General features: G+C 28.3%; 1 protein-coding gene across 1 annotated transcript in view; it reads right to left on the minus strand.

The window, feature by feature from the left end:
* Vsx2 (Visual system homeobox 2) overlaps positions 1–21,683 on the minus strand; it is a 63,824-nt gene extending 42,141 nt beyond the window's left edge. The window contains exon 1 of the mRNA XM_035086988.1: positions 21,557–21,683. The gene's annotated coding sequence lies outside the window, so the exon portion shown is untranslated. The remainder of the gene's footprint in view (positions 1–21,556) is intronic.
* Between the last annotated feature and the right edge of the window lie 268 nt (positions 21,684–21,951).

A 21,951-nucleotide genomic window follows, 5' to 3' on the forward strand; every position in this document is an offset into this window, starting at 1 on the left:
AACTGGTGTTCTTTCTTTTAATCTTCATGTACTTAAGAAGAGTTTAAGTATATTTCTGACAGACAGCAACAGTCAAGATTTTTATTATATTTTATTGTTGCGGATATTAAAAATTTATTTATTCTCAAGATAAAATAATGAAGATGTATGTGTGTATTTATAAAGGTACATCGAAGTTATTATCTAATCAGATTCAAATGGAATGATCAAGTCTTATAACTGGGTTTGTTGAGTTCATAGCGAATTCGAGAGATGGCAGCCACTGTTTTGTGTCGGTAATTCTGGATGTGCTGCCATCAAAGAGACGACGTTCAAACTCTTACTTTAACAGTAGAAAAGTAATTACTATTTTTTTTTTCGCTCATAAAAATCTTCATCAAGTGTTCTAGGCTTGATATTTATTTTATTTTTCAATTATCATCTTTGTTTAAAATGGTATTTTTTATGTAAAACAAATTTTATAAATAGTTAAACCCTTATTAATAAAAAAAAAAGTTTCTATTTATAATTAATCAACTAATTATATCATAAAAGAACATTTTTTAAGATAAATTTTTATAATAAGGCATTCATAAAATATCAGAGCAAAAAAAAATTTTCTAATCTTAACAATTTAATAATTAATTACCAACTAGCTAACTTAATATTCTTATTGTTTTCTGTTTTCAAGAAAATTTGAAAAATTTTTGCAAATTCTTCATGTTTATGTTAAACAAAGTTAAATGTTTTTCATGAAAGTGAAATTTAAGTAGAAAAATAAAGAAAAGTCTAAATTGATATTTCTAATATCATGATGATTAAGAATTAATACAAAAAAGTGTCGATTAAATTTGCAAATAATTTCAGCCTTGATAATGGGATGTTGAACTCGCGCGAGGCGACGGAAGTATTGAATAACACGAGCTGTCACACAGTATAATAACTTTGGAATTGATCAAAGTTATAAAAGCAGAATGCTTAATGGCGAACGAAATACGGCTTCAAACGCGAATGATTACTGTAGAACAATTTATCATTTTCTTCGGCAATCATCTCTTATCTTCGATACTCAGTAAAGTAAAACCACGATGTCTCCGATCATCCTCATTAAATATTAAACTTTCTTTTCATTTTGATATTTTACGCCAAACTTTTTTAATACATTCTCCGTATCGTTTTTTGACACGTTTCATAACGAACGATCTTTTCAAGCGACAGAAGAACGGAGAATCGCTAAGATTATGCCAATTTAGATGGATCAAATTTGACTGTCTAAAGACGTAAGTTGAGAAATAAAAAAATTCTCTCGGAAATTGTGAGGGATTTAAAAGTAAATACAATAGTAGATTTTTTTTAAAATTAAATCAATCACCTTAAAATATTTTTTCTTTATAAAAATATTGAATTTAGATTTTTATGATAACCAGTAAATAGTACACAAACATGAAAAAACAATATTAACAACAAAAAGGTTAAATGATTGTGTACTTTAATGAATAAACACGTAAACTATTAAAAGAAATTACTTTTTTAACAAACAGGTGCGCTTGTTTATACCATGGTAAAGACACAATATTTATAAACAAACATAAGCAATAAACGATGAAAAAACTTCGAAATTAAAACAACAAAACTCACTTGTCATTGATATTTGCAATAATATTTTAATCGTTATTTGATCTTAAATAATAGTTACCAATTATAAAATAATTTTTTTTTTATAAAATAATGAGAGCAAGAGCTTTTCACAGCATGAGTTCAAGTCAAATGAAAAAGTTTCTTATTAAATGGTTGATTTCTAGTCCTATGTCTGTCAGTGTATAACATTAACAATCCAATTCTGTCGATAAATTTATTAGCTTGATTTTCAATTCATACACACGTCAAATTTGGGTTTGAGCACGTCTAATATTGGCATGATTCTATATATAATTGTTCACTCGTCACAATGCAATTATAGTCAAGGCATGATAGGGTAACAATCGTGCGGGTGAGAAAATCTATCTGGGCCACTTGTAATTAGCCATATTCAGAGACAGCGCGTAGCCATGGATGCCTCTGGGCTATAGCCTCCGAAATCAACCTCATCATGATAGCTCGACAGTCACGATTCCTCGTTAAAAACAACTTACCCTCATACTCACCACTATCAACTAAGTTCTCTTCATTTTCTCTCTATTATATATTATAAAATGGATACTAAATAATCATTTTTATGTAGAAATATTTTGTATCCATCTATTTTCAAATCATTTTTTGACAGTTGAAAGAAGTACTTATAAGAATATTTTACCTCACAATATAAGATACGATATAACTTGCCAGATGTTACCTTTGAATATTCTTATTTTTCGTTTTTTTTGTTATTGGTATATTTTTATTTACATTAATGGACATAAAAAAGAATTTTTAACACGTATTTACGTTGATAACAATCTTTTTCACAAATATTTGAAGAGCTAATATTTACAATAATATATTTTTCTCTTTTATTCAGAATTAATAATTATTGTGTGAATTCTTTTTTCTAATAACAATCTTGTTATAAATAAACCGATTCGTAAAAGATATTAATGTTAAAATGAATAATCTATATTTATACTACACTATGTATTTGCTAAAGAATTACTTTATTATTTAATATTTGAACATCAATGATTCTGTAATAAAATAATATAAATTTAAAAACATGATCCAAAGATAGATGATTGTATCAAATTTGTAATTTATGCAAGCAAATCAATGTTTAAATTTTTATTATAGATACTCAAGCTGGCTATAAATTGTAAAAAATATTGAATAATGCTGTTGCATTAAGAGAGACATCATCACTATTAGATAATGTTTTTGTAATAATTCAAAATTTTTTCAGAACTAACAAATACCTAAGTAGAAATGTTAATATGGTTTTTTTAGTAAATGAAACAATTTTTTAATGCTCTGATATTCAGTACTTCGTTTATATTTTCACAATACCATAAAAGTAAAAATAACAGAAAGTATAGAACACTAATCTCATCAATACGACTTGTACTGGTTTGGTTTGTTTGGAATACATTAAAAATATTGATTTCGGTCTAAAACCCTCATGTAGCTAAGCTTTGAGAATTTATTAATAAATAATTGAATTATTCATTACCAGTAAATCTTTAAAATAAAATGGCTGACTAAGGGATTCAATGATTTAGTCAACATGGAACAAACTCTTAAAAGAGTGAAAAGAAAAAATTTGAAATCTCTGATAAAAAGTGCTCCAAAAATACATTTAATTCTACAATTTTTATATTGATGAAACACTTTTAAAACATTCCCAGACGAAATATTTAATTATTTAAATGAGTTTTTTTCATGGCTAGAGTAGTCAAATATCCTATTGTTATAAGGCGAAATAAATTACATTGTTCCATAAAATTGAGTAGTTAATTAACATCTAAAACAATTGGCATTCTAACTTGAGTAAAAATTTTTATTTTCAAAAAACGTAAGTGCTTCTTTCTATTATTTTTTTCGACACAAGATGTTTCATTGTTTTTGTATTCCAGAGAAGCAGCTTATTCTTCTGATTTTTCAATGTTGCCGGAGGCCATCAAAGACGCAACAGGCCTCTACTAACAAACTCAGAATCTGGTACTTGGTTTCTAGTGGCCTCGACATGTGTAGTGTCATACATGGCAAGAATGCTAGTTATGCAACTATAGTAATACCAACATGTATCTATAAACAAAGATCGTGACATTGTTGAGACAAAGGAAATTTGTTAAGAAGAAGCAAACAAACAAGATAAAAGAATCTACCCTTAATGATGATCGTGAGACTTCAAACGATGGTGTTGTAGAGTGAAAAGTTCATCGCTGACAATCAACTTTATTAGCATGAGGACTAATATTCTTAAGAGTTTTTGCAAATATTCTATCAAATTTTCCTTTAGCAATTATGTGATGAGTCAAGTTAGTAGGAAATAATAATCTGTGGGTAAAACACTTTCAACCTCATCTCCTAGACGAAGAAAACATCTTAGCATAAAGAACAAGTATATTCTACGAATAATAATAAATGAGGGATGGATTGTGGTTAGCGTAGTTGTTGAGTGGGCACACAGCACTGAACAATTATGAATATTAATATTGCTGAGTATGCTGAATGCCAATGGCGAGAGCCCTTAACTTCAGCAATCTGTATTAATTCTAAACTTTCCTATCAATACATGAGAGATACATCACGTGGTACCAATTGTTATTTCCAGAAAAAATCTTGAGATTGAATTAATTAATCGTCAAATAAATTATTCTATCTTTCACCGAATAGTCATAAAAAATCATTCGTAAAGTAAAAAGAATAAATATCTTTTATTAAACTCTCAAAAAGATAAGTAGATCAAATAATTATTCTTTTCGATAATTACAATTAACAAATGCAATTATTGAATATTGATTTTTAAATCAAAATAATAATAGCGTTTTTCATGCTAAATAGACAATTGATTACAACAAAAAAAATTAAAGCAAGAATACAATGAATTTCCTTTAAAGTAAAGAGTTGACTTCATAGATAACACTTCATGTAAATTTTGAAGAAAGAAATACTGATCAATAAATCAAAAATGAAATAAATAAAAAATCAAATATAGATAAAATAAATAAATAATTTTAATGAAGAGTATATAGTATTTTTGTTATTTATCAATTTGAATTCTTCAGTGTTCCGTCTAAATTTTTTTCTTTTGTTACGTTTATTCAGTCTGGACGGGGGTATACTTATTTTATGCATTGGGGTGGAAGTATCGCGGCTGCAACGCGGTGGAAATGGAGAGAAAAAGAGGTAAGTTGAGAGAAGAAAGATAGCTCGAGCTCGGTAATACGAAGGGGGATCGGTGCAGTATTTTGCTGGGGTGGGAGAAAAGAAGAAAAATAAAGAGGTGGAAGAAGAGCAGATGAATAAGGAAGATGGCGCAATCAGAGTGAGAGAGGAGAAATAAGGGGAGTTAAAAGACATATAAAATCATAAAGCACATTGCCACGCCCAACACCCCATCGTTCCGCCAATCGTCAGTGAGTGCATTTGAATTGTAACCCTCAGTGCATTGTCAGTTTTTTCTTTTTATACAGGCGGTCCTCGATCGCATGGTACCACTACCAAGGGAAAGCTGAACTCCCTAAGAATATTCATATTTGCGATTCTAGCCAAGCCTCTTTTTATATACTCAACCAACCCCCCACTGATGTTCCCTTGAGCGCACAGTTTACTTCTGCTCGCTTATACTACTTGTTCTCTCATCCATTCTTGATGCACTACACTCTATTCTGCAAGATGCAATGTCGCTGACTCGCCTATCTTACATACTTTGTATTCTATATCTCTCGAGATTCATGTTTTTACTGTAATCATGCATTCAACTGGAAAAAATATGTGCGAAACATTGAATGTAAGCATCCAAAGTGCGTGCTAACTTTTTTTTAAAAATTATTATTTTACACATTTTTTTATTTTTATGATCAAAGAGAGAAACAAACATGAAAGATAATCATTTCAAAGAAATCTTGTTTCATCTTCATGTTCATATTTTTTCAAGTGTACACTATAGACTTGAATTTACTATTTTACACAACTAGATTTGTCATGTAAGATAATACCATCATGTATCATACTCTGTCATACCTTCTTTTTTTTTTACTCATATTTTTCTAGTCACTTTTACATTTGAAAAGCACCCTTTTCATTATAAGCTGATGGATAGATAAAAATATTTATTTGGTAGTGAGAAAAAGAAATTATTTTCTAATAAAATAGAATAGGGTATCCACTTGACCGGTGTATCATGATTATTGAATTTGGGTAGGTAATAGCTACTCCAGGAAGAAAATGGTTGAGAAAATTTACTTAGTCATTTGAGGTAATCGCGATATAAACGTTGAGATATTGTGAAGATTTTCTGGTATTTTGAGAAAATTTTTATTCTTTGTCATTCTAAAAGGTGTTATAATAACAACGGTATAATCGAAATTTCATAATAGAAAAAAATTCCCACCATATACTTAAATAATAATCTACAGAAGCAGTATTTTACTCTTAATATTGTATTAAATAATGAGTTATTGTATGGCTGTTAGGATTTACTTTGAAATAACATTAATGATTATATACTCATTATTTACACATTTCAATTAAAATAAAATTAAAATTCATTAATTGAGTTGGAGTCTTTTAGGAAAAAATTCTTCCTCTAACATAGAATAATTTTAGAATATTAAATTGCATTGATATTAATGGTCACTAATTCAACTGGTAATTTTTGCATAAAGAACTTTTTTATTAAAGTCCATAATGACTGTAACTACTCAAAAAATAATTTTTAATGCCATTCATCTTTTTAACAATTCCGCTTTTCTTCAACTTTTAGATGAATCATACCTTTTTTCATAAAAAATTTTTTTCATTTGATTCCTTGAAGGGACGGAAATGGATGAGCAGCCATTCGTACGAGGTTTCCAAATGACTGAAGATAGAAATGGAGTCCTAAGGCTTCACCCGGGTCGTATGGTCGTAACCACTGATAAAATTGTCCTTAGCTTCAAAAATTGATAATAAATTCGATAATGGTGAACGAGCAACGTAATCGCAGAGAGGGTGAATTACCACAATCTCATTGATAGCGCCAACCTACTTCTATTTTATTCACCTCTATTTTTATTTTTATAGTTTTTTTTGTTTTCCTTTCTATTCTTTCGCTTTTTTAGCTATAAATAAACTGTTTCGTATTTTATAAGATTATTTTCCTTCTTGACAAGTGAAATACAATAAACAATAAAATTATTATCAATTAATTTCAATTAATAGTTAAAAAGTTTTAAATTTAAAGATTGACTAGAAATAATAAATTTGGTAAAATTTAAGTAACGAATTTAGAAATTAATATTATAAAAACACAAAAAAAATCATGGAAATATAATCTAACTAATAAATTCAAATTATACCATTTGTAAAATAAAAAAACATAAATACTGTCTACAAAGACATGATTAACTAGTAAACTTGATAAAGCTTTTAACATTAGCACTTTTTGATTATTAAAAAAAAATACCTTATACACATCATAATGTAATGTAGGTGATAAGCATATTTTTAAATCAATGTTAACTTTCGTATTAACAGCTTCGGAAGATCCATTTTGCCTCACTGAGTTACCAAAAATCGAAAAAGCCGTTTTGCCTTATGAATCCGTCTTGCCCCGTATTCCCCGATATTATTTTTATATAATTAATTAAAAATTATACAATTTCACTTTACTTGTTTTTTATCTTAAATAAAAAATTGAAAGATATTGTTCCAAAAAAGATGTCAATTGAATAATAACCAGTACTCAGTGTCAGTATAATTTTTTTAAATATGACTAATACTGTTAAATCCTAACAGTGTCATCAAATTACAACAAAAATATAATATTTGTAAGTCATCTATGAATAGTCAATAAATAAAAATCAGTTATAAATTATGTCAGAATGTAATGGAAATTTTTGGTACTTTGGTCTCTTTAGAAAGGTCTAGTTATTAACTCTTTATAGTTTATTGCATAGGTTGTAAAGAAAAGAAAGAACCTTTATTCTTGTACGAAGTAATAAGATAAAAGATAGAATAAAAATCTCATTTATTTAGTATTATAATATATTGGTAGCAAATAGTATATGTTGACTTATTTTAACTTCAGTGATCTTATCAAGATCGGATTGATTAATTATTGAATAATTCTAATCTTTATTTTATTTTTATCAATTCTACTTTTTGATATTATAATTACAATTGCTTAATAAATCCTCTATTATTTCGGTTAATAGCGATTTTTTAAATTTTATCAATCTTACACTTGAATTAAAAATACAAAACTCGATTTAAGAAACAGAGCAAATGAGCTAGTAATTTTTAATTCTATTATTGCAAAAAGTGAACTTTTATTATCTCACTTTTCTAGATCATTTCCTGCATGATGCCTTCTAAAATGTGAGTAGGGGGCTCCTATCATTGAACTCAGTTCAAGTTAACAACTCCAATTCTAGGAATTTTGTAATTGGTCGAATTCAGGCAATATTAAGTTGAGAAAGTCAAATGGATAAATTGATACCAAAATTAATGCAAAGTAATGAACAACAAAGTATTTCGTAAAACTCGAAATGAAGTAATGAAAGTTAATAATTGTTCCCATAAAAAGATAATATATTAAGTTTGTAAATTTATAAAATAAAAAATAAATGGCAAGTTAAATGATGAAAAAGTATGAAATATTAAGAATAATCATACCATCTTTTTTAAGATATTTCGATATTTCAAAGTTGCATTTATTACGAGAGTTTATTTAGAATTGTAATTACCCATTCGTTATAGATACATTTTTTAAAGATTTTTTCTAATAAATAGTCCAAAATTAATTTTAGGAATTAAAATTTTTATAAATATAAAGTATTATAATTTTCTATTTTTTTGAGGCAACATTAATTTTGTTGACAAACTGAACTGAATAAAAATTTATAAAAGAATAGAACCATTTTGTAAAATCCTTCGTTGATATAATCCGAGAATTGAATAAAAATGAGTCATTCTCTAAATATATTGCGCAAAAGCTTCCCTCAGGGTTGTACAGCACTTAGCCGAGTAATGCAATTACGTCTAACACTAACGAAGCTAACTTTTGATAGAAAATGGCTGTATGCTCCGTTGACTACAAACAGTAAAACCATTACGGTTTAGTTCATTTTGTCCTTTTTGTTTTCACCCATTTGCAATTTATTTCTGCTTTTGTTAAATTTTTTTGTTGTCATAAGTACACGAATTTAGAGTCACTGATTAAACTGACCAATTTGAAATTTCTAAAATAAGTACGGTTATTTATTAAACTTCATCTGGTTCCACTGATTGTTTTTACAATAATCATAATACTAATGACAGAGTATTGATTGCAAAACTTAGAACCAAGTTCCCATGAAATGCTATCAGTGAATTTCTGAATAATTAATAGAGAGATTTTTTTGTTAGAAAAGATCCATTTAGGAAATTGCTCAAATGTCTATCAATAATTTGAAGAGAAGCTTTTTTTCACTAGACTAGAATAAGATGATGTGGAGGGAAAGAGAAAATTCTTTTTTATTCGCGAAAGGTTCTATGTGGAAAAGTCGTTTCCTTATAGACCATTGTACTTGAAGAACGTTGAGAGAGATACTCAGGAGACGTTCTCTTACTATCACTTCTTTGCCATGTCCTCCTGGCGGATAGAATCGCGAAGGGTTTTCATTGAATGCTTGTCAGGAGCAGAAGATACATCTTTTGTCGCGAGTTAGTGGTCTAAGGAAAATTGTATAGAGTATATATAGAAGTCGATATCGTAAAAATATATCAACTAGATAGCATTTTTCAAGTTTATTTGTCATTTAGTCGTTATTTTAGCTTCTTTGATGCTTTATTATATCAAAATTCAATCAGTTCAATATTCGAAAGAAATTCAATTATTTAAATTAATACAATCACTCCTTAATAACTTTTACTCTCAAATTAAATAGTCTAATATGACTTTATCAATCATGTTCTAAAAGTTAATATGTTTACATTTAAAAAGTTATAAACAAACTAAATTAAAAAAATTTTGAGAAATTAGAAAATCGTATACTTATAAATATTTTTTAAAAACTTTTTTTATATAAAGAGAATTTTTGAACAAAAATTACTCTGCGATTCGGAGTAATTATGTCTCGTCATTGAAAAAGAAGACAATTGTTTAATGTTAGAATAAAATCGATTTTAAAAGGAATAGTATAAAATACACTTTGAAGTGAGCAATTTTTATTTTCTGAAGAGTAGAACTTATTCTTTATAGAATAAATTTTAGCATCATTGTAGGTAATTTTGCTACCGCTTCAAAATGTCCCACGTTTACTTCAAACTGGAGGGTAACTTTTACTTTAAAATTCTTTCAAGTACAAATTCAAAAATTCAACAGAGATGTAATTCTTCTGGTTAATTGTTTTTTTTCCGTTCCTTCTGGCAGAATCAACACTCTTCGAGTATGAGAAAAATAATGGAAAATAGCACAGACAATAAATGATATCCATTTTCAGAATTTTTAATGACGACAGTGTTTCCGGTGTAATTAAAAGCTAAATAATGCGATCTTATTTCATAAATTGTCGCACTGATATATAAAATCAATTTCTGTCGGTTCATTGTTGATATTTCCAGCTGGTTTCAGTGTGATATTGTTCGAGTCTTAATAATGTTTATAGGGATGAGACAGGGTGATGTGACATTGTGTACACGCGGACTCCATATGTACGCTCTGCAATGCGTTGGAGGGTCCGAGATAAAAATGTCGGCTTTAAACTAACACAAAGAAGGGAAATTTTAATAATGGATTTATGCGCATATGTTAACAGAACGCCATTATTATTTTTTAGAAACTATAGAAGAAACGTATACGAGAGGGTAAATGATCAAACTACCAAGACTCAACATTTAATGTCCTGCATATGTATAAAAATGTCTATCATCAAGAGTAGCGAGCTTTTTATCATTCTTCTAAACTGTCATCCATTTATTTTTGAGTAATTTATGCATAATTCACATTTTTACTCAGACGATGTGTTTACCATAAATGCACACTACATTCTTGAGGATATAAATTCAGAAATTCATCCATTTTTATCCTGTATGTTTTATCATTGATTATTGAACTCAATTTCACGAACTCGTGATTTATGTGAATTTTTATTTTGTATCGACAGTACACATCAATTATATTAGCTAATGAATTATTTTTTTCCTCTTAAAAATAGAGTTTACTGAAATGAAAATAACTGAAGAATTTTTTTGCTTTTGAATAAAATAAAAATAAAATAGGACAATTTAAATCATGTGCAGTTAGAAATATTTAATATCAACTCTTTATTTCTGTTTTATGCACCGATAGATCATTGCAAAGTTATTCAAGAATAAATTTTCAACAATTTTTTTAATGAATTTACAAATGTGGATCATAAAATAACCACCAACGTCCTTATTTTCAATATTTTTGGTACAAGTTTTAAATTCATGAAATCCAATTTTCTTGATTATTTATTATTTATGAAGTATTTATGAATAGGGAATCTCAATGTTAATGTATTTTTAATTAATTGCTTATAAATGAAAGTAGATAAGTTTTCAGAGGTATACATATTTCAAGTACTATTAATAATAATATGCATTCAATTCCAATTAATTCAAGTCTAAAAATCGAATGATTACGAATATAATTCAATTATTTTTATTAAAAAAAATTGTTTATATAATAAATACATATTGGATTAAAATACATTATAAATGATAAAATTTATGTAGTTAATAATAATGGAGTCATCTTCGTAAATATGGAATAACTTTTTTAGTTCAGATCATTTGAAATTAATAGATTTTATTTTTTTCGACTCAATCATTCCTTAAAATGAAAATAACTAGTGCGTTCGCCATTAAAAAATCTGTATTTTTGTGATTGTTTACCGGAGTTAATTTTTTTTTAATAAACATTTTCTTCAGAATAATACAAATGTATTCCGAGTAGAAGAAAAAAACAATGAATGATTGATATTTACGACTGATATTAATGTCAGATGACAATATTTAGAATCACATCGTTCGCCATTTTATCATTAAACTTTTAATCTAAGGTTTCAAATTATTCAGGATCCCTAGCGAATCTATCTACGATCCCCAAAGGGTTTACATGAAGCTGGTGGCACTCAAGCAAGCTCTCTTTAGAAAATATTTTTTTACTAATGGCTCCGGTTTACAACCCTCGTTGGTTTGGTACCCGTCGTAACTCCGGCATATAGACATTTTCTACCCCTTGGCAGCTGATGTTTCCTCTTCAATACCTATATAATTGAACGTAGCCACACGGGCGAAAAGCAACGAGCAAATCTACATCTACGAGATCTAAGAGTGTGAGAAAAAGACGTTCTCCATCGACTCTGTTATTAAGAGAGACGTAAAAAGTAAGAAATGAGCAACGGGGTGTAAATTCAAATCTTCAAGATCAAAGATTATTTTTTTTTAGTCAGCAACCAAACGCTAAAAATAGTATTTCCTGCTCAGTAAATAACAGAAAAAGTATTTCATAATTAAGAAATTTATGGTAATAAATTTAAAATAAAAATTGAATACAATTTGCTGAGCTTAATGCGGGAAATTACTGAAGCATTGACGATCCTCAAATAGTTCCTTACATCGGTCTTGAGGAATTATGAAATTGCATAAATATTTAAATCGACTAATCGTATTTTGTATGAAATTCGCGTCCGCCATCTTTGCGTCACTGCCATGTTGATTTTTGCACTCAAGTCTGGAGTAGTGTCAGAAGACAAAAGGATCAGTAATGCTTTGGAAATAATTTGCATAGAATAATCATTTTAAAATAGATGAAAATTTTTTAATCAGAAGGAATGTGATGATAGTTTGAAGTTGATGAAAGAAAAAAATAATTATTCCGTAATTTTATATATTTGACGTGTGATATGTAGTCTTCTCTTTCAATGCAGGAACTATACAGCGAGTTATTACGAATGTTCCCACCTCTGTGTTTGATATCCCCACCAGTTATATCACCCCCGAAGGGCTGGTACACATAAAGTACACATCTACCCCATTATGGTACAGTCTCATTTAAAAAACTGATGGATCTAAATTGTTCTTTGATCAATAAACCAATTAATTTACTTTATCTCTATTTAATTAATATTCTCAAAATAAATAAAAAATCATTATCCTATTTTATTGATAATGGTTTAATATAATGGATATTAAAAATCAGTAAAACAGTCATAGAGTAGGCGGGTCATACTTACTGTGGGTACTTTTTTGCATTAATTAAAAGCTCCTGCCTCCGGCTATGAGACTGCACGGCCATCTTGGCTCGAGGCACGCCTCTCTCCTTTGTTTTAGAATTTTTTTAATGATTTTGCCTTTGGAACTGATGCTGATTGTGTACGTATATACAAGGTATTCCCTTACCAACCCCGCTTCTATAACGCGACAGGCATTAGCGTCTCAATCCGTTGATTCCAACTACTTAGGTGTGAATTTCAATATCTTCTTGTTACTTTTCATTAAGAAAATCATTTTTTTTCGTATTTATATTTTAACGATTTTTAATATAAAATCATAATAACTTCAGTTGTTGATATTGTTATTACTTAGTTTAAAAATGCGTTTTCCATTGTTTTACCATCACTCCAAGTGATTCAATCGCAGAACTCACTTGCCATTCTCTTCTCGTGTTAGTTTTTTTCTGACAGTGCATGAGATCGGATTACAACGGATATATTTCGGTTTATTTTATTTTCAGCGACAATTTTTTTGTTTACACTAACATTTATCAAGATCGGATTATTCAATTTTTGGTATGTGTTCATTTTTTTTCTTTATTTGTTCGAATTATTCTTCACTTATTATTTTCTCATTAATAATTTGTTAATTAAAATAATTCCAAACATTTAAAAATCAATATTCGTTCATTTTTCAATGAAGTTGTAATATTGAAAACCAATTAATTCATTTTTTGTAATATTTTACATGATTTCGTTTAAGATAGCTTTCAAATTTCTTTTTCAATGGCATATGATTCGAATAGAAAAAAGCTAAATCTGTTGTTACCAATCAAAATCCAGATTTTTAAATTTTTATATTTAGTTTACCGTCCAAATCTGTCATACTTGAAGGAGTTTTATTCCTTCACGTTGGATAAGTATGTAAAGATAAAATTCCTAGTCTATATAGGACATCTGTGCCCAACAATATTTGGACACCGTCGTTGACAACTTTTGTCCATCGGGAGTTTGAATAAAAACGATTTTTCGACAACTCTCATAAATATAATAGAAAATGTAGTGAATATAAAATATATATAAAATATAGAAACATTTCTACATGTGTATTCTTATATACGCTTGTGGGAAAATTACTGCGGTAAGAAATGGAAAAAGAGGTCTGAATGAATAGGGTCAAGGAGCAGGTCACTCTTGATCAGTTTTCTATTCAATCAATATGACAGACCACTTGTAAAATATAATAATAACAAGTTGTCGTCATCTTAATTCATCTGACCAGACATTGTTCGATTTAACTTAATCTTTTCTATCTTTTTTAAGTAGATAATTAAGTCATCGTCAGACAACTGCCCATCAAAATTTATTTTAAGTAATTTTTATATTACTTTCTCTTAAAAATAATTATACAATGATTTTTCATTGAATATATTACATTTAGCTTAATACAAACTGATTTTACGTTGATGCACTTTTTGTATGAGCTTTGCTCTGCGACGGACATATATCCTCACTATCCGTCGGCATGTACCCAAGAAATCATTCTGACGTCATCAAAAAATTCCAAACGATATTTTTAAAATTTCAATTCAATTTATAATTTCATTCAAATATCACATGGATAAAATTTTAATAAAAATGTTTTTATTATAACTCATTCCATTCATAATTGTCCGGAATGTTTGAAAAATTACTTAATAATTAATAAAGTTCAGTGATCTCTATCAAAATAAATTATATTAAATTATGTTTCTGAAAAACTAATAACTATAACTTTTTCATTGGTGAAAGGTATAAACTAATAAAAGAACTATAAAATTGATGTCACAGTATGTAGAATAACTTTGGAATGAGAGGATTATTCCTTAACAAGCCATTCTTATAAGTCAATTGTAATCAAAATAATTTCATAATAATGTACTTCACACCCAACTTATTGCTATTTTTTTTTCATGCATGTATTTTTTTTGATTATGTATCTGTGGCCCTAATTTGGCTTCGCTAGTAAGCCTATGTAAATGTTTAAATAAATAAATAATTATAGAGACAAAAACGTTTCTGAAAAAGATATGGAATATTTTCTAATTAAATATCCCCAAGTTTTCGTTAAAAAAAGTAATACATCAAATTTTCATGTTAAAGTTACGAGACATTACAAAATTGAATCTTGAAGCAAATTGACAAAGTTGAAATTGCATTTATACTTCGTACGTTGTGGTTTCTTACTACCTGCGATAAAGTAAACACGTAGTTCACCGTGTCAATTTCAATGTGACAAAATAATCGTTTATAAACTCTACCTACAAACTATTGTTATGCTAGAGTAGAATTTTTTCCATCGAACACTATGGTTCCCTTGCTTACTTTTTGCTTTTTTTTCATCTTATGTCTGAAGGTCCAAGCTAATTTAAATCGAGTTGTTGAAATGTGAAGCGAGGCTGTTAGAATACGAAGGACCTTCTTGCTTGATTCTCGCCTTTTCACACTTGGAAATCTTTCGTAGTCTTTCAATAAAAATACTATGGTCCTATTTGCAGTGTATTTTTGAAACCTGAACTCGTTTTATTTGATGTATGTATAGCGTTTATATAGTGAAGCATTTTTTTACTCTATAAATATTTCTCTTGTCAATGAATCAACTGTCATTGATGAAATATCTTTCAAGAAGCTTTCATATCAATGGAAAATTGTTCATAAAAAATATAACAAATGTATGTAAATATAATGTAAAAAAATTGATGACAAAAAATTCTTAAGCATGTGAAAATATCGGGGGGTAAACTCATTCTTAACAAAACATTATGTTCGACCAAGTAGAAAAGTGAAAATTACTCAAAGCACTTAGCTGTCTACCAAAATGACGAGCACTTGACAATAGGATCCTTTTACATTGAAGCATGTTTTGTGTAATATTACTCAGACTAACGTCATTTTTCCCATTAATTATCACAAAAAGAACAATTCTAATTACTCTGAAAATCATTCTATTAATGTATCTTGTGATTGATCTACAGAAAGTCATTTTATACCATACTGATATCATCATTATTAGTACAAAAATCTATTTTTATTGTATATTTTTTTTTCCAAATTCATTAAATACAAAAAAATATTAAAGCTGTGATTTAGTTGTGTTAAATAATTCAATAGAATATTAAATGAGAAGAATAATAGTGAACGAATTGAGTATTTAATCTTATTTATTAAGTGATTTTCAAAGTTTTAATTCATCTAAACTATCTTCTTTCAAGAGATATTTATTAACATTTAAAACTCGAATTATTTTAGGAACTTTATGTATTAATAATTAAAAAGTGGATAAACTCAAGATAAAAAGAGATGTTAATAAAATAAATGAAGTCAATGGAATTGTCTGAGTGTTAAAACTTGCTTACGTTTTGAGCTAAATTGATTATTATCACCGAAATGAAGTGAATTTAATTTCCCAAAGAATTAAAGTTATAGAGTTAATAGTATTTAACTGGCTAGTGTTGACTTAATGATTTTAAAAAAAACTAAAAGATGAAAATAGAAAAAAATACAATGCTGTGAGAATGGTTTTTTTTGTTGGTGTTACTTGACGTTAGTGGTAGTTTTTACACGCGTAGTCTAGTCATGACAATAACCGCGAGGTCGATGAGTGCCAACGGGAGAAAAATGTGTGTGTTTGCAGCAGAGCTATTTCGCTAGTGAGAGCTCGTTCGATTCTCAATGTCTGGAAATAATTAGAAGCCGTGGGCACGGGTGTTGCTACGGCAACCGCCAATCAGAGGGCAAAGAAAATTTTTTTTTCCTTTTGTACCGTGCATTTTTCTGTGCCTGAACACCCATGTACGCTCGCGCCCGCGGGAAGATAATGTATGCAACGACACGTTGAAACACACGACTATAGAAGAGTAAAATATACTCCCTTGACCGCCCGCAACTTTTATTCTTCACTGAGGTTTGGAATTCGCATTGTGTATGCTTTAGCTTTTCCATTTACCCTTCTTTTACTATCTACGAATACATCATCATTTTTATCTACATTACCGAATCATCATGGCTTTAATGTAACTATGTATGTATGTAAGTCTTACATTGATTTTTAAATTTACATTTAAAACAGTCGATTATTTATTAACCGGATTTCAAATTATAATCATAATTGTCCTCTTCGTTATTAAAAGCATTTTTTTAAGTACACTACTCTTTTTGATGAATCAGTATGTATAGTAAAAATAGTTAAAGAAAGCGAATATGCTGTAGAAACATGAAATATATCAAAAGAATAATTTTAAAAATGAAAAATCATCTATAGATGTTCTTTTACTTCTGGAAAACAAATTTCATCGAAATGTTGATATTTTTTCTTGTTTTATTCCTAAATTGGTATTTTAAATTCATAACTTAACCTATGAAATATATTTGTTAATTAATTTTTTAAAGTATAAAATAAAGAACAATAAAAATAAATTTTAAGAACAAAACATTTGTAGTAAATAATTACTTTCTTACAATAAGCCAGTAAAATTTATACGAATCAGTGACTCACTAATCATCAGCTTACTGCTAAATGAATCACTAATCGGTGTAATAATTACTGATAATTTTAAGAAACCGATTGATTTGCAGTAATTTGCACTAATTAATATTTTGTTATTCAGAACATTTAAACTTTTTAAAAAGCTTGCTAAAAAAAATTAACATTTAATAATCCAAGATAATATGTAAAATGCTTATAAAAATTTGATTCAAATATAATTTAATTTTCACTAGCATAGAATCAATGCCATGTAATTACCTAAATAATTAAAGCAAAATCAATCATTGAATTCAACGAAATAATCTTGGAGTAATAAGAAAGAAATCTGCAAATGTAGGTGTCAACATGGGTTAGGACAGCTTGAATAGATCTTATTTTGGTTCGGCTTGGCAAGGTAGGTCTTTGTTTTGACGAAACTGAAAGCCCTACCTGTCTTAATTAACTTATTCAACATTTTCTCGCCGGATATGTAATGTCATTTACTTTACAAAAAACCCTGAACCGAGATCAACATACACTTTGTATGGCAAAAGTAATGCTTGAGATGTGATTTTGAAAACAAATTTAAATATTGTACATCAAAATTTAAACTTTCTGATTAATATTTTTCTAAAACTCAATAAGAAATCTTTTACTTATCAAAGTCTGTTACAAGTCTGATATTAACTATATTATAATATAACAATTTTGATGAATTGTCTGAGTAGAAAACTATTAGAGCAAAATTTTTATTTTATCAGGCATTAATACGTACACTTAATTTGGCTTGATTTGCAGATTTAACAATTGTTTACTCAAGTATATGATGGTAAGAATATTTTATACGTTTACCAGAGAACTTATCCTATTATAATGATATAAATGAAAACATTTACTAACCAGAGTAATATAGAAAATAAAGTGTCATCATTTTAGTGATAATTGATAAATTTCCAATGCACAAGAAAAATATTTTCCCAATCATCACTGTCATGTTAATTACAATATGAGAAAATTTTTGGTCAAAATTTCTTCCGGTGGTCGATGGTGAAGGCGTAAAGAATACCTGGTAACATGACACGTATTTCTCGGTTGCACGTGGGAAGAAACCGCAATGGTAAATACATTCATAGAAATCGAAAATAGGTATGAAAGGGGTGTGTGTTCAAAACATGTCAGATTCAATATCGACGATGAGCATCGATCTGCCGGATCCTCTATCGTTTTCTTTACGTAAAGATTGTATTGGATCTCTTCGTTTCTCAACATCACTTCTTTTAGCGCGTCAACTTGTCGTTTATTCTCTTTAGCAATGAAGAGTTCTTGTTTGGAGTAATTTTTTATCGTTGAAAAATCAGGAAGCAGAAAATAAAGGCTTTAAAGATCGATCTGACATTTCATGTTTTGCGTACTCAAGTTTCTCACAATAATCATCTATTTTTGTATTACATCCACTATTTTTTCAATCATCACTAATATCTTCAATTTTTTTTAACGAGAGAAAACAGACGTGTGCTCATTTTACCTATTTGAAAAAATTTAATCCATCTAATCTGATCGATGAGAAAGGGTTTAGAGTGAAATGCGCCAAGTTTCTAATGGTTTACTTGAATAAAAAGTTCTTTCTTATGTTTGAAGTACTTTTGGTAAAAATCCATTTAATGAATAACAATAGTCAGTTGTAATATGATTAGTGAAAATTTAATTATTTTTAATTAAATAGAAAATATAGGTCGACAAATAAAATCAACGTAACTATTTGATAAACGTTAAATAAGTATCCAAAGATTAAGAGCTCTGTTGTTTTAATCATTTCTTCAGTGATAATAACTTAATTGTAGAAAATTATATTTGTACACTACTGTTATAGTTTATAATTTGAGTAAATTCGCTTAATACTGATATTTCAGCAATTAAATAAATAATAATGCGATGCTAATAAACATTCACTTGACTCAAAGTCAAGAATATACATCCTGAAACTTACGTTCAAGGATTGTTTCTATAAACTTATTTAGTAGAAAATACGTCGCTACATTAATTGCAACTGGAACAGAGTAAATAAAATGTACTTTTGAAAGAAAAATCAAAACAGTTCAGTAATGAAGTTAGACTCTAACGAATGCAGTGGTCATGAATGACACATCATTACATAAATAATATCTTCAAAAGTCATGTCTTGCTGTGTTTATATTCATGGAAATTACTTTTTTAAAGACATAACTAATTAAGAATTTTGTATAGTTTACTTTTCATCAGAAAAATAAATTCTATCTTGAATTAGAAAATCACTCATTTGAATATCAAGATTTTCAAAAGACTATATAATCTTGATAAATCATTCTCACTAAGATTCCATTAATAATTAAATTATAAAATTAATTTCAATGGTTGTACATATTTTTTTCATAAATTTAAATCATGAATTCATTAACTGCACCAAATATCTTTTGATTGTCAAGTCCATTAATAATGATTTATCTTATATTTATGGAGAACAATTAATTCCTCAATTATATGAAAATTTCAACATTATCACTGTTTTATAAAATTCATCATAATTATTATCAAGAAAAATGATAATTATGTTAAATAAGAAAAAGAGAGAAAATGTAGTATGATTAAACGATAAAAAATGTTCAAGTATTTGACATTAGCTTCCTAATTCTCATTTTAATAATCTATCATGAATCGTTCATTGATGAGGCATTTGGATGTCCTATAAATGTTGGAGATTTCACGCCATTATTGCTCCTTCAATAAATCAGACTTTTATCCGTCTACAGGAGTCTCTATTGGAGTCAAATCACCCGAATCGAAGGTACCGATTTCCTTTGAGGAGCTCCGAGGTGGATCTCAGGGAGGTTCGGTGAGATAATTACGAGTGATCAATTACTGGTCGACCAATTAATGTTCCTACAACAGTTAGCGTTGTGACTGCACTCATCGAGGGAAAATGAAGAGGCCGAGAATACGAGAAACACAATTATGTAAATACTATGCGCATAAATATGTACAAACTGCAGCAAAAAATTCTATTTATATTTTGGGTATTTAAAAAAAAAATATCGAGCTCAATATTTTGATACACGAAGCATCAACTTATGGTGGCATTTGCTGCGACGTTAAACGAGTAGAGTCTTTTTTCTCTTGCTTTTAGACAGCAAATACATTTTAGTGGTGTAGCGGGTAATGTGTAATATTTTTAATTGGATCTCACCCTCTCGCTTGCACTCTTACCGTCGCTGACGACCGTGTTGCCCAGACTTTCGCCCTCTCATTCGTCAAGCTCATGAGAAAAAAACCGCTCGAAGCTCTACACTGACGGAACTCGCAATTATTCTCGCCTTGTGAATTGTTGCGATGTGAATTATATTTTTCTTCATCATCTTTTCATTCGTAATTTTCAGAGACTCCCCGGCGACGCTGATCTTTTTCGTCTAAAATCGCCCGTCCAAATTTTGAATGCGCCAAAGGATTTTCATAGAACTCATCATGAATTTCAAATATTAAAAGGATGTACCAAACATTTTTTGGTATTTTAGCTATCATAAAAAATCATAAGGGAATTATTCATCATCTAATTATTCGACAGTCACATTCGAAAATTTTCATGGTAGATAATATTAATATTATATCTTTCATTTTCTTTTTTTTAAAACCAAGTTTCTTTTACAAAATTGTTGATATTTAAAAAATTGACTGAAATATTATTATTCTTTTTATAATATTACATTGTAATGTAATCACAGTAATAAATATTACTCAAATTTATCCAACAATTATTGTTATATCAAAAACTTTAATTTTTTTTACTTTTTTTAATGATTAAAAAGCAATAAGAGTCATTTCAATATTGAAATTTAGTAATCAGCTTAGTTGCATAAAAATAGATTAAATTTTTATCAATACAACCCATGAAAAAAATAATAAAATGAATTAAATCTAAAAATAACATGCAATGTAATTAATAAATGAACATATTACTGATAAGATAACTCATTTGATTGGATAATTCATTTTTCTTTATACGATGATTATTATTTCTCATGTAAATATTGACAAGAAAAATATGTAAATGAATCATTTTAATGAGTTCATTACATATATTTTATTATTACAATTGACGGCATCATTAATTAGTTTCACCTATTTACGTCAACAGTTTATTCATAATGTCATGTTATATTTTCTAATAGCGTTATAATTGAGGCAGAATAACATTTATCACACTTACCAATCAAGTTGTCAATCCGAAAAAAATGACGCATAGATCATAATCTCGTTTAAGTCTGTAGAATGGGAAACAAACATCTGTGATGTACAACTGCATCATCATCTTTGGTGGATAAGAATCTTGGCTGTTGTGCAGCGTAAAAAAAATTTTCCGTTGGTTAATCACACATCCGGATATGCCTGTAATAATTGTTCAGGTTTAGAACCTATTATTAAAGGAAAATACTAAAGATTCAAATATTATGATGAACATTGATAAGTATCCATTAAATTGTCAAGAAATTCATAATAATTTAATTTAATTAGAATCAAACCCTAATTATTATAATACCTTACTATATAATAGTTAAACAATATATTTCAAATCATTTGTTGTGAAACTTTTAAAATTTTTTC

This window comes from Chelonus insularis, unplaced genomic scaffold (genome assembly GCF_013357705.1).
Source record: "Chelonus insularis isolate UGA/USDA-ARS -01 unplaced genomic scaffold, ASM1335770v1 contig_405_pilon, whole genome shotgun sequence".
NCBI classification, from domain to species: domain Eukaryota; kingdom Metazoa; phylum Arthropoda; class Insecta; order Hymenoptera; family Braconidae; genus Chelonus; species Chelonus insularis.